At 42.1% G+C, this 13,236-nt stretch overlaps 1 protein-coding gene across 1 annotated transcript in view; it reads right to left on the bottom strand.

Annotated features, from left to right (window-relative positions):
* LOC101856880 (testin) overlaps positions 1 to 6,878 on the bottom strand; it is a gene marked incomplete at its 3' end in the record, with an annotated part of 67,338 nt that extends 60,460 nt beyond the window's left edge. The window contains 1 exon segment of the mRNA XM_013081015.2: positions 6,672 to 6,878.
* Between the last annotated feature and the right edge of the window lie 6,358 nt (positions 6,879 to 13,236).

Genomic DNA, 13,236 nt, shown 5'->3' with positions numbered 1-13,236 from the left:
AGAGAGAGAGAGAGAGAGAGAGAGAGAGAGAGAGAGAGAGAGAGAGAGAGAAATAGGATAGAGAAGAGACATTCGGAGAACATACAACAAACAACACACATCCAAGAGTTCACGCTTCCACGCCACGCACACTCCCAAGCCTTTTACTCCAGGAGCAAATAAATATGCAAGACCACAAAGCACATAAAAAACAAAACTTTATGAACTTTAAATGATAAGACACGCGAAGGTATACCGGTGTGAACGGGAGTGAAGCATTTACTCACTCCACTAGCGAGCGACATAACGCACTTGGCACGCGACATTTCGCGCGTGAGTTGGGGGAGGCAGAAACCCGCTCACCCTATGCCAAAACGGTCTATCAACACAAAAATGTAGCAGCAAGTCGGAAGCAACTGATTTTTAAAAAGTGTTTTTACCTCCCCCACTCAAATCGACACAATTTAGATCATTTAAGAGGCACGCTTCCGATCTTGTCTGTCAATGAAAACCCGAGCTGTGAGGGATACAACATCCCAGCAGAAAGACCCGAGATACTCGATAAGAATGTCTCTCCATCGGGAATCGAACTAGGGTCTCCTGTGTGAGACAGCGAAGCGCCTTATCGCTACGCCACAGACGTCAAAGCAAGTAACCGAAACAAATCAAGAAGATAATCGCGTTGTAACTATCCTCATTTCTACTCTCCAACAACGCTCTCGTGGTCGAGAGGTGACGGTGTTCGCCTCTCATTCAATGGGTCCAGGGTTCGAATCCGGAAAGCGAGGGAAAATTTTCTTCTCTCTACAATTTTCTCCTTTCACTTCCTTTCCTGCTCTCTAACAATGTTCTGTCGTCTGCTTTCATCTCCACTTTCTTCCCCAACCCCCTCACCCCCTTTGCCTCCTCCCCTGGGCTCCTGACTCTTTCTGGATGCAGCCTTTCAACTACTACTCCTTGGCTCCTCCTTACTGCTGTCTTTCAGCCACACCCCTGATCTTATGGTAGTAAGATCTAACGCCTAGCCTTCTCGGATAAGGGAGAAAAATCTCCAAGTTGCGCAAGTTAAAGATCCCTTGGTGGTTCAAAATCGATAAGAGTAGGCATCGGCCGCCACCAGGGCAAAATTCAAAATTTCCTACCAACTGAAAATGTTTAATGTTTCCCGCGCGCTCATATGACCTTAATGCTGTTGCGAGCGCCGTAAAACACGTTACCCACAACAACAACAAAAAATCTCCAACAACTTTGTTTGAATGGACCTAAGTATGTAATGATCACGTCTTTACCTCAGTTGGTGATATGAAGGATTTCCGAGCACATTGCCCTGATTTGAATCCCCATGCATCAAGGCGGTTTGAACTTTGGGTTGTTTTGGGAAGCTTTAAAGACTCTTTACCCATTTGGTTTGGCCCTACTAGAGATGGACGTTGAATTTTAATGTGGCGGCCCCGCTTGGTCCGAAAATCACCGTACAGTATTTAAATTAAACCTATGACAAAAGACCTTAGTAATAGGCCATGTGTCTGGAAAATTCTGGTCGATTTCCACCATAACGAGCTAGGTTACACCCCTCCCTAGAGGGAGAACAGGACAGTCCAAGTTTACAATGAGCTTCGCTGCCGACGACATAGAATATAGGTTCAAATCGCAAACAGGGTGTATTTCAGTCTTCATTGCCCGGAGAGTTTTCACTACCACTTGGCTCTGTTCAGTATAAAAAATAAGCATACACATTCTTACGGGCATCGAAAAAAACCCAATCATATTAAACCATAATAAATATAAACAGATTTTTGTTCAGCGTCGTGTGAAGATGTTCAGATGAAAATGAGTAAAAGTAAAGTTGACCTGACCCTTCCGTCCAAACCTAATCCAATTGTTGGAATGTATTAATTCATTGAGAAGTGGAAGGATCCGTGGTCATAGTGAGGAGGGGGGTACGGTGGGGTTGCAGTCAAGTCTCACCGGCACAGGAAACTGTAGGCTGAGATCGTCGTGAGGCGTTAAGGCATTGAGGAGGGGTTCTGCTTTTTTCGTTTGAGTAAGCGTTTTACGCACTTGCAACACAGTTAGGTCATATAGATGCCGAAGATTTCGTTTTAGTAAGAGTTTTATGGCACTTGGGACGAAATAAGGTCATATAAGTGCCGAGGATTTTGGGTGTTACAAGAGAGAAACAAACACAAAAAGAAGGAGAGATAAGGACGATGGATGTTTGACAGGAAAGATGGAGCAAACCATACCAGAGCACCCGCCAACCACCCACGTGCCGAAGATTAGAGGTGTCACAAGAAAGTAACAAACACAAAAAAGAAAGGATGGGAGATAAAAGGAGCCAACCACAGCAGAGCACCCGCCAAACACCCATATATACTTATACCAGAGAGTCTGTGCTTATACCTTACTTTTGGTTCTGAGACTACAGAGGAAGCACGTGAGGTGACGGGTTCCTCTCACTCTACGTGAAACCTTTAGGGAGCGCCTGAACCAAAATGTTGAAAGGAAACATGTTATTGTGGCAAAACATTTATTATTACTCGTGCAAAACTTCCCGCGTAGGTTTGAGAAAATAGAATGTTTTGGCACTGGGCCTGCCGTGATCTGGAATCTGCGTAGAGTAGGGGAGGGGGCAGAGGGGGGTGGGGTGCGGGACCCACGGGCGTTCGGCCAGATAAGAAAGTACGTGAAATTCTTTTCCTTTTTAAAAAAAAAACTCATGACTTACGTCATTCTCAGGAGCACGAGGTGCGTCCCAGTAGCGAGGAAGAGATGGGCTAGATGCTGAGGGGAGATAAGGCGAACGTTTCATGCCTTACGCTGACGAGTTTTACACACACGGACTGTACTCTTAACTTTCACGCCCATTTCGACATAATTTAGACTAGAATTACGGTGACGTCAGCTTTCCTTCCACCTTCACTCTGAACGTGAAGGACGTTAATGAATCATGAAAGGGTTTCAATTTGAGCTACGAGTTTAACTCCCTTTTTCCATGACGTGGATTAACCCTAAAATGTCTTCGCATTAACGTCCATCCCCGATTAAGAGCATATGGCATCTCGCTAACACAGAATTACAAAGTTCTGTCTGCTCAGTACCTAGTTTTGAAGAATCAAACGTTTAAAATGTTGAGTTTCATATTAAGGCTAAGCTTTTACGAATGTAATACTTTGACTACCTTGATAACGACTCCGAATAATCTTACTATTTTGATAGAGCAGACAGGCAAGGCATTTGGTTTCTGACCTCATGGTCTTAATAGATCTAACTCGAACCGGCCAAAAATGTCAGAGAGAACTTTGTAATAATTCTAAGGTAGTGATCTGTTACAACCCTCCGCTCTGTTCTATTAGATCTTCTTCTTTCTCAGGTGTGTAGAGGAGACATTGGCGATCACAGTACCCCATTCCTTCCGGTAGTTATTTTTCCTGAGCTCAGTTTTGTTTTAATTATATTGTTCGTTATAAAGCTGTTCAGGCCACCAGTGTGTATTGTTCTCTGTCTTCCCCGGCCTGTCTTTCCCATTACCTTTATCTTTCTACACAATAGCAATAACTCAACTCTATTTTGTTCCTTTTATTGCATACCGTACACACATTAATTTGTCAAGTCCGGTTTGCATTACGACTGGGGCAAAATTCCCTTTTACCAAAGAAAAAGAAACATATCTTTCAGGAATTCCGCCTCAAGTACGGTCAAACAGCAGTAGACCTGGTGGTTTCCTGACTATGAAACGAATCTGCCCATATCTGTCCACACCTTGCCTCTTGACCTCTGGGATATTCATCACATCTGCGCAGGTGAAAATACAGAACCATTTGATCGAGAAACAAGAGGGCAGGCGCGCACCACGAATCGAGGAGTACAATAGATCCGACTCACTTCCTTATCTTTTGTTCGTTGGATGTTTTGTAAATAAAGACGGAGAGATAGAGAGAGAGAGAGAGAGAAAGAGAGAGAGAGAGAGAGAGAGAGAGAGAGAGAGAGAGAGAGAGAGAGAGAGCGAGAGAGAGAGGGGGAGGAAGTCCTCACGAAAGATGAAAGGGAGTGTCTGATACGGACACTGATAAATAAGCAAGGCTGCTACTCTGCAGTGCACCCTGGAAAGTGATCTCTCTTTTCTCTGTCTTTCTTGACTACGTCTCCCATTCTCTCTGGTCTCTCATCCCCCCCCCCCCCCACCCCCCTTTTTCCCCATTCCGCTCTCCAGATCTTCCTAGGCCTTTCTTGGTTACGAAAAAGGGAAAGGTGAAAAATCACCGGTGAAAGGGAGTATAGGTTAATTATAAAGAATATGGACAGCGATGGGCGAATGGCATAAAGTACTGGACATCACACTGTTTTTGTTACTAGTGTGATGTGAGTCCGTTCAACAAAATGTGCTACTGAGCACTTTTAGGGAAAATACCTAATATACAAAAAGACCCGTGGAAACACAGGCAGACACATACACTCGTGCAAACAAATAAATACACAAGCACATACACACAGCACACGTACACAGACATACACACACGCGCTCGATACATGCGCGCTTTATTGAAGTAAGACAGTAATTAAAAGGAGGAGGTGGAGGAGGAAGAGAAGTAGCAGAGGGGAAAGAGGAAGGGAGGAGGAGAAGGAGAAGAAGAAGAAGGAGGGAAAATGACAAAATAAGAATTGGAGTACGTGGGAAAACAGACAACATGCACAGGATGGGCCGGCGGATTCCAGCGCAAACGATCAACACATGGGCGCATGTAATGTGTACGGAGGATAGAAAGAAGGGACAAAAAAGGGGGGGGGGGAGGGGGGGGGGGGGGTGGGGGCAGGGGGCGAGATGGCGTGAAGATAGGCCTAATGTTAAGCACAATTCGAACCTGATGTCTTTGAGAGACTTACTAAAGCAGCCCACGGGCCTGCTAACATGATTTGTTAACAAACTTGCAGTTTAGAGGCGTTTCAAATAACATGTCTTTCTTATTACATCATTTCACAGTTTTCACATATACCGCCAGGTAACAGTCTAACAGAAGAGATGTGAGTTTACATCCTTTTTCAAACCTGTTTCAAGGTCTGTACGAAAGAGTTAAAAGGTCCACCTTGGCACAAAGTACAATAAGTTATCAGAATATCGTTATTGCCAAGAGAGAGTGCTAGAACATCGATAGAAGTAACTTCAAGGGTTAGGGGTAAGGTTAGAGGTAGGGGTAAGGGTGCAAGAGTATGGGGGTGTATGGGTGTAGATGTGTAGATGTATAGGCCAGGGTGTAGGAGTGCATGAATAGGGGTAAGGTAGGGGCCAAAACCGGGGCGTCTCTCACTATTTTGGCTCGGAAATTATTGTGGACCCGGGGAGATCGACAGAAGGAACACTTGCAAAGTCTTACGGAGATAGCTAAGTTGACAGTCGTAACCCGTAACAACACCTGCACTCTGAGTCACGACATGACTCCCTGACTATCTGACTCTCACAACATCTATATCTAGATCAACATCTTTTCGTTAAATACCACACATTACTCACTCGGACTCACACTGAAACAAAACAGCAATCATCACTGTCTGGACTAGATCTAGTATACCCTTCTTGCTCTGCTGTACTATCACTATCACTGTCAGGGAAACTATTTTAACGACCGTCCGGATTCGGAACTCCACTCGCTCCATCCCTGTTGTTTGCTTGGCAAAGCTGATAACCTTTGAGCCGGAGCGACGAAACCTACCTTTGATAAATGGTACAAAAACACTCCCCTCCCCCTCCCTCTCTCTCTCTCTCTCTCTCCCTCTCTCCTTCATCTCCTGATCTCTCTCTCTCTCTCTCTCTCTCTCTCTCTCTCTCTCTCTCTCTCTCTCTCTCTCTCTCTCTCTCTCCATCCATCTCATCCCCATCGCAGCTGTGATTTAGGACAGTGTCTTTTGGTGACGAGTACGAGTACTCACTGCTATGCCAGTGAATTTTCCTCCTGAGTCAGGCCGCTCGTGCCTTGCTCGCAAACTGTAGCTCGTCTCCACTTTATCTAATCTCACTTTATCTCAGGAATTTTCTACAAACGGCAGGCACCTTTTGAGTGACATTGGTACTTGCGTATTTCGTACTGGATTCTAACATTTGGCCTTATTTTTGTTAATCTGATTATAATTTCGAACTGTACTTGACACAAACTTTGTCACTAATAAAGAGGGGGGGGGGGGGGCATTTGACGCAGTGTAAAGAAGAAAGGAGAGAGAAGTAAAGATAGAACGCACAAGCGTTACACAAAGTAAACATCACGCGCCGATGTTCACGAGTGATGATGAACAATAATAATTGCCTGCCCACAGTGAGCCTGGAGAATCCCAACGCCCGCCCCAGAAAACGGAACTTACTTCTTGTTGTCTACGCTAGATCTAGATCTAATCTAGATCTAGACTAGATCTAGTATTAATACAATCATATCGACATCGGAAAATATATAGATCTAAAGACATATCCACGTTCAGATGGTCAGTTGTTAAAGCTTTCCAAACTTTCAGTCCAAGCATCTTTCTTTGTGGTCTGGTTTCGTTTTAATATCATTTCTGTTAACCTGAAGCTAGACATACAAAGAACTAGATATAGATTCTAGATTCTAGATATCTAGATCTACAATCTAGATAATATTATTTTGAAAAAAAACCAACCTGGATCTAGATATCTACATCTAAGAGAACATCTCGAAACTACTCACCAAATCAATGATAGTCCGCTAACAGGAAAGAAATTCGCAGCGCAGAATCTTCTCCCAGCAAAAACACTGGCAAGTAGATCTAGACCAAGCAATCGCCTGTTAGGCTCAGTCAACTGTCTGTCTAGTCAGAATCACTGTGAGGGAGAAAGGTGGATGGGAGTGAGAGAGCGCGCGAGTGGCGAAATGGGTGAGTGAGTGAGCGAGCGAGCGATGGAGTGCCGGTCCAAAGTAGCTCAAGAGTGAGAGGATCTCTCTCTCTCTCTCTCTCTCTCTCTCTCTATTTCTCTCTCTCTCTCTCTCTCTCTCTCTCTCTCTCTCTCTCTCTCATACAAACAAACAAGCAAGCAAACAAACACACGCGCACTCACAAATCATACTGTTACGTCGCGTCGAGAGATTGAAGGCGTGTGTACATTGTAAGCGGGCGGGGATGTTGGGGAGGGGGACTTGTGGGAGAAGATGGGGAGGGGGAGGGGCTCTTGAGCGTGAGTCAGTTGGCCGGAACCACAGAGAAAGAAGAGGAGACAGAATGTGTGCCAGCAACAAATTAGTAATTAACTCTAACTGCATATTTTGTGACAGCAAGTTGAACATTTATAAATCCATACGTTAACATTTTTGGCATAAAAGGATGGGTATAACTTGCATTTCCAACCACAATATTCAGAAAAGAAAGAACATTTGATATCATGAATATAATGTTTTAGGCCTAGAACAGGCAAAGGAGATATTTATGGTGATTGAGGAAAACCAGAAAAAAACAAGAATGCAGCGTCTAGTCACTAGACGTGCCGACTTCTAAGAGTTAAAAATGACAAAAACGACAAAAACTGGTCTCCAATTTGACGTGCAATCTGTGTTTCTGTAAAGCGTGATCATGCTAGTTTTCAAAGTGCTGCTACCTGCTCTCTAACTCTTTATCATAAAAAATTTTAATCCTGCCTAGGCCTTATACATAACTTAACGTGGCTGTGACAAGTCTTCCCAAAATGTATGGTATTGAACTTTCAGAAATTGTCTTAAATCAGAAGCTGCTTCGTTCACACACGAACCGATGGCGCCAGGGGAGGCTAACGTTTTTTTTCCGGTTTTTTTTTTTCAAAGCGCGGAGGGGTCTATCCATCTATCCTTCTTTTTAACATGAAATCAATGGAATAGAATAAAGAAAAAGAAAGAAAGACGTTAGGAATGAGCGGGATTCTCAAATTCATAGCATTAGCGAACACCCTAAAGCTATGCCGCTCCAGTTTTGTACTGAAAAAACATAAATGCAAACCCACATGAGAACTAGGCAACTGACAGAGACTCTGGACTTTTCAAAGGGGGTTCCTTTCAAAGTATGTAGACCTTCTTTTGAGGAAACTGGCGTCCTTAGTGCTCGTCGCACATGCAATAAGACATGCTTTTATTTTTATCAAAGGGAGATATATTTTATCGAGTATCTTTATCTTTCTGCTACCTTGTGCTGTCCCTCATAACCATATGTGTCACGACGCGGTGGGATCAGGCGCTCGTCAATTTTGGGGCATGTGGAGTTATTGGTGTCATCTTTAAAAGCTTGTTCATAATCTGTCTATCTTTCGACGAAAAAATACCTTTAGTGCGGTCAAAATTTCGTGGCGCAACTTATTGTTGAATATTTTATAAACTATCGAATAAAGACTCTCCAGCTTTGGCAAGATGACTTGTACCAATTTGTTTTTACAGATCAATGTTGTTGTTAATACCTGTTAGCTGCATTCTAGAAAATTCCTTCATAAACACTAATAAAAAATCGAGATGGGTGGAGCTACAGATTTTAAAAGGTTGGCAGTTGGGGTGATATCGCTTTTAAAGCAAGTCCATCATTTCTTTGCTAATCGTGACGCTATGCTGATTTTATTCATGTTTTAAGAACTTTTAGAGCGAAAAAATGTGTTAAGTATAAAATTGATTTGATGTAACAAGTTTTGCTACTAAAACATGCTATTTATGAGCTGTGATGCAGGCCATATGCGTATTCAAAATAATATGTGTTGATACAAACTGCTGTGCAAAGTATGGGTGACATTGATTCACCCGTTTTAAAAAGATTATTATTTGAGGATAAGTTGCGCCACGATTTTTTGGCCATTGGTTTTGAATAGAAGATGAGATTTTAGTGATTGAAGGAGGTGGGGGTCGCCAGGTTTCAGAGGTAAAATTAGTGAGAAGACGGCCGCCAGAGTTTGGTAGCTTTGAAAGCTTGAGCATTGAGAGTCATGGGAAACTGAAAATTTACCTTTTCGGGCCTTCAATGAAGGTTTATCAGTAAAATGTAGAGAACTGTGTTTTTAAATGGACATAAAAAGTGTTGAGCCGAAAACAAACAAAAAATTCAGTAACAGTTGCCCACAGGGTGGCAGAATGTCGGGGTTTTTTTTCGATTTTAATATTTTGACAAGCGCCTGATTTCCCTGCGGTAGGCCTATTTTACCTTCGAGTATCTGCGTCTTTCTCTTACAACATATTGTCCATCATAACCATACAAACTATACTGAAACACTCCACCTCTTAACTAGCCTAAATTGTGTCGATGGGGGTAAAAAACATAAAACAATCCGTCAGACAGTGAACAACACTGTGTGTCTTCAGATAACAGTCTCGGAAGTCCTTCCCCGGAGGGACCCACACCCGTCAGAAGTGCCACGAGGCACGTGATCTATGGCCGGCGGAGATCTCCTCACGCCACACAGAGCGGCGCCTCATCTGACTGTCCAGGCTGGCCTGGGATTGTTCGGACAGCTAGAGGTCAAGGAGAAAGGTCAGAAGGACCCAACAAATCATGGCAGGGCAGCTGGTCGGTCAGGTACATGAGTTAACACGAACTGCATTGCATTTCATTTAGCTTATCTATTCTTCGGCTTACTGCAACCAAACACGTCCGTCCTTTGAGACGTCATTTCATTTTGAGAGTACAATGTATTTTCCACACAAATTTAGACCTTTTTTCCCAAGCGTAGGTCCCGATGCATTACACAACCAATTATTAAAAAGAGATCTGTGTCGTAATCGGATTTTGAACGAGTAGACAACACAATGGAGATCTAAAGTTCAGGCCACTGAAAGAAACACTTATTGTGTGTGCCACCAGCCACTATTAGAAATAAAAATGGTTATTAACTTGTTATAGTATCGCGTGTAACAGAAAGTCATGGGCAGTAGTGATGGGCGGTTAGGTTCCCGGTTATTGAAAGCTAGAAATCGTAGGAATCGACTCCGAACCCAATTACTTACGTTCAAATGATATGGTTTCTTCCGGTGGTTACCTGGTAGGCTCCGAACAACTTCAGGGTTTATGATATAACATTGCTTTTGGAACACTACGAAGCATCAACTTCTTTTTCCAAAACTACATTTAAAAAAATAGAAGATTTTAATGATTAAAGTAACTGGTAACCGTTGGCAGCGCAAAGTTAAATGAAAGTCGTAGCTGGTACTCTCTATCCCTATGACGAGGGAAAATAATGGAAAAATGTACAACATAAAATGTCAAACAGTCTATGGGATAATTGCAGCGGGATTGCCCGCCTTTGTCATAACTGGGATCAAGAAAACAAACTAAAAATGTGTACACTTAGCCAAACATATATAATATTATTATGCGCACGGGCTATGGCTAGTTGAAACTGCATTTTATAACTTTTCCTTGAGCTAAACTTCGGAGTAGATTGCTGGAATTCTTGGGTGGTCTAATGTTCTACATGGATTCATATTTAGAGGAGGGAGAACTTGTGGACTCCGCCTGATTTTGTGAGTTTCGTCAGATTGAATATACATTGTACATGCTTCTTGAAAACATTTGAAAATAAGTGATAAATAAATCTCGTATATCTTGCCAGAGAAAAAAATTAGTAGATTTTGGTGGTCATACACTCTTCAGATGCTTAAAACGCCTCAGTCTGAGGCCATTCTTAATACACATTACAGGCTTCGTACGGTTGAGTACGCGCATTATATTCTTTCGACAAAGCTCGAAAACGCTTTGGGCCAATTTAAAAAAGAAGCAAAATAAATTCGTTATTCATACAGATTTTTCAGTTGTTTTCCTTTCTGAAACTTAAAAAATGCAAGCAGCAGTTATCCAGATTTTTAAATTGTGTTTTCTTTCCTGAAATTTAACAAGGTAGGCAACAGCAGGCATAGACAACTATGAACAATGCAAACTCGTATTTCTGATTAACTGTGTATGGTTGTTCGAAATGTGTCATACGGTGCCTCCGATCGGAAGCTGATCTACGCACTTAAAGAGTTAAAACGTAGGTTGAATATTAGAGACAAATAAGTTGACCTTAGTCATCAGATAGAATATAACTTGTGGTGAGTTGCCCATACTGTAAAAGTACTCATCGCACCAGGGGGATGCTTATTTTCTAGCGCGAACAAAAAAACAGAATATGAAAGAGGATGTTATCTGTTTAATCGCCCCATTTACTGCAGCAGTCACAGTTGCTGGGTGAGTTTATTTTCCTCTCGGCAGCTGTGTCTGTTCAATGTGGGTGGTTAGGGAGGGCTCCCTGGAGAGGGAGGGAGCTCCCCGCTGTTTCTGCATATCTAGGTGCCGTATCTATCTCTAGTTTAGCTTTATCCAGCACCAATCAACTATGCCGTTGTGTCTACGAAAAGCTCACTTTCATGTAGTTTCAATAAAATTTTGTATGTTTCATGCCTTATATCCTATAGATTTTTTTGATGGACGACGTCCTATTGTGACTGTTATTATTGGTCATTGCTTTTATCACCTGTACTTTATTATCGATCTATCTATCTATCTATACATCTGTCTATCTATCTACCCGTTTATCAGATTAAAATAATATTGAAAGGTATGATAATCTATACTGCACTAACTATAGGTTAAAATATCATACTTATACTAAATTGGTTCCCGATCGGCGCAGACAGATAGATAGATAGATAGATAGATAGATAGATAGATAGATAGATAGATAGATAGAACATAATCAAACTTACTCTCAAATGGTTTCCTCCCTGTCTGCAGCAACATAATTTCATCGTCCCACTTTTTCCTTCCAAATTGTCGCCTCTTTGTTTATGAAGAGTTACCTACAAACAGTGTGGAGCAGGGAGTGTACATGGAGCACTGACCCTTGCGATCGGGAAAACTGTCCCCACCCATTACTCTGCTGGACTAATTTAAAGCCTGACATTTCAAGAGTTCCCAGATAATGGAGGCGGTTGCTTGTCGAAAAGAGATAATGCAACTAAATAAACCCACGACCACTAAGGCAGCCCGCAAATTTTGAGGAAGCCGATAACTTACCGAGAATCAAGATTTGGAGACAGTTGGCATGATATGCCTGTAGTGCCATCTTCTGGGTGTTTCTAAATTTCTGAAGGGGATATAATACACACACACACACATACACACACACACACACACACACACACACACACACACACACACACACACACACACACACAAGGAGGAGTAAAATAAATAATGCAAGTTCGTTTATAACTTAAAGAAAAAAGAAAGCAATAGTTAATACGTCAAATGGAAGAGGAACATCTTCCTCCTCCTCCTCCATTAAGTGTATCTTTACTTTTTATGGAGATAGATTCGATGTGCTCCTATTCAACACAACCTAAAGAAGATTCGTCCGATACGTCATGCCACAACTTTTGCGCCTTCAGACTTATCTTGTACTAGGGATTGAACCTCTTAGTTTGCCGGGTAGAGCACTAAACCTTTACAAATCTAGGTCTTGTTTGATGTTTTAGTAAGAGTATTACGGCACTTGCAGCACAATTAGGTCATATAAGTGCCGAAGATTACAGGCGTTTCAAGAGAGTAACAGACATAAAAAAGAAGGAGGGGGAGATAAAGACGATAGTTGTTTTATAGGAAAAAAGGAGCAAATCACACCAGACCACCCGCCAACCACCCACAAATCTAGGTCGCTTTAGGTGAAACATACAGAAAAATAAATATTATAGTTGAATGTAACCTTGTGAGGGAGAACAGGGAAGACAATCTCGTACGAGCCGTTGATCTTGAAACTCAAAAATAGAATTTTTGAGCAGCAGTTCTATTTGTTTTCACTTGAATTGATCTAAACACCGGTAGCCCACGCGTGTCTTGTGTTTAAATATTTACAAAAGAGTGTGCTTTTTTGTATTTTAAGCTGAAAAAACTCAGTTCCATTCCTTTTGCTTACAAAAGAAAAATTAAACGTTGGAGATTCTGCTAAGTTACTTTGTAATACTCTATTATCAAAAAACATTTTGAGACACCGAACTTTTTTGCTACGAGCACCTTTAGTCACTGTTATTTCTGCTTCCATTGCAATCCAGCTGCTCCTTGCACAATGAGGGGGTTGTATCATAACGTGACAGACTAATATTCTGTAGTTTTATTATTTAGGTGCATGCTCCAATATATCTTCATATTTTATTAAAAATCCTATGTAGGAGGAGGAGGAGGAGGAGGAGGAGGAGGAGGAGGAGGAGGAGTGAGTCGCTTTAGCAAAATCCGGATACTATCTTAGTACACCTCTTCGGCAAATAATATTATATGAACCGC

This window comes from Aplysia californica, unplaced genomic scaffold (genome assembly GCF_000002075.1).
Source record: "Aplysia californica isolate F4 #8 unplaced genomic scaffold, AplCal3.0 scaffold00111, whole genome shotgun sequence".
NCBI lineage: Eukaryota > Metazoa > Mollusca > Gastropoda > Aplysiida > Aplysiidae > Aplysia > Aplysia californica.
Note: the sequence above shows the minus strand (reverse complement) of the source record. Positions and strands in the feature narration are given on the sequence as shown.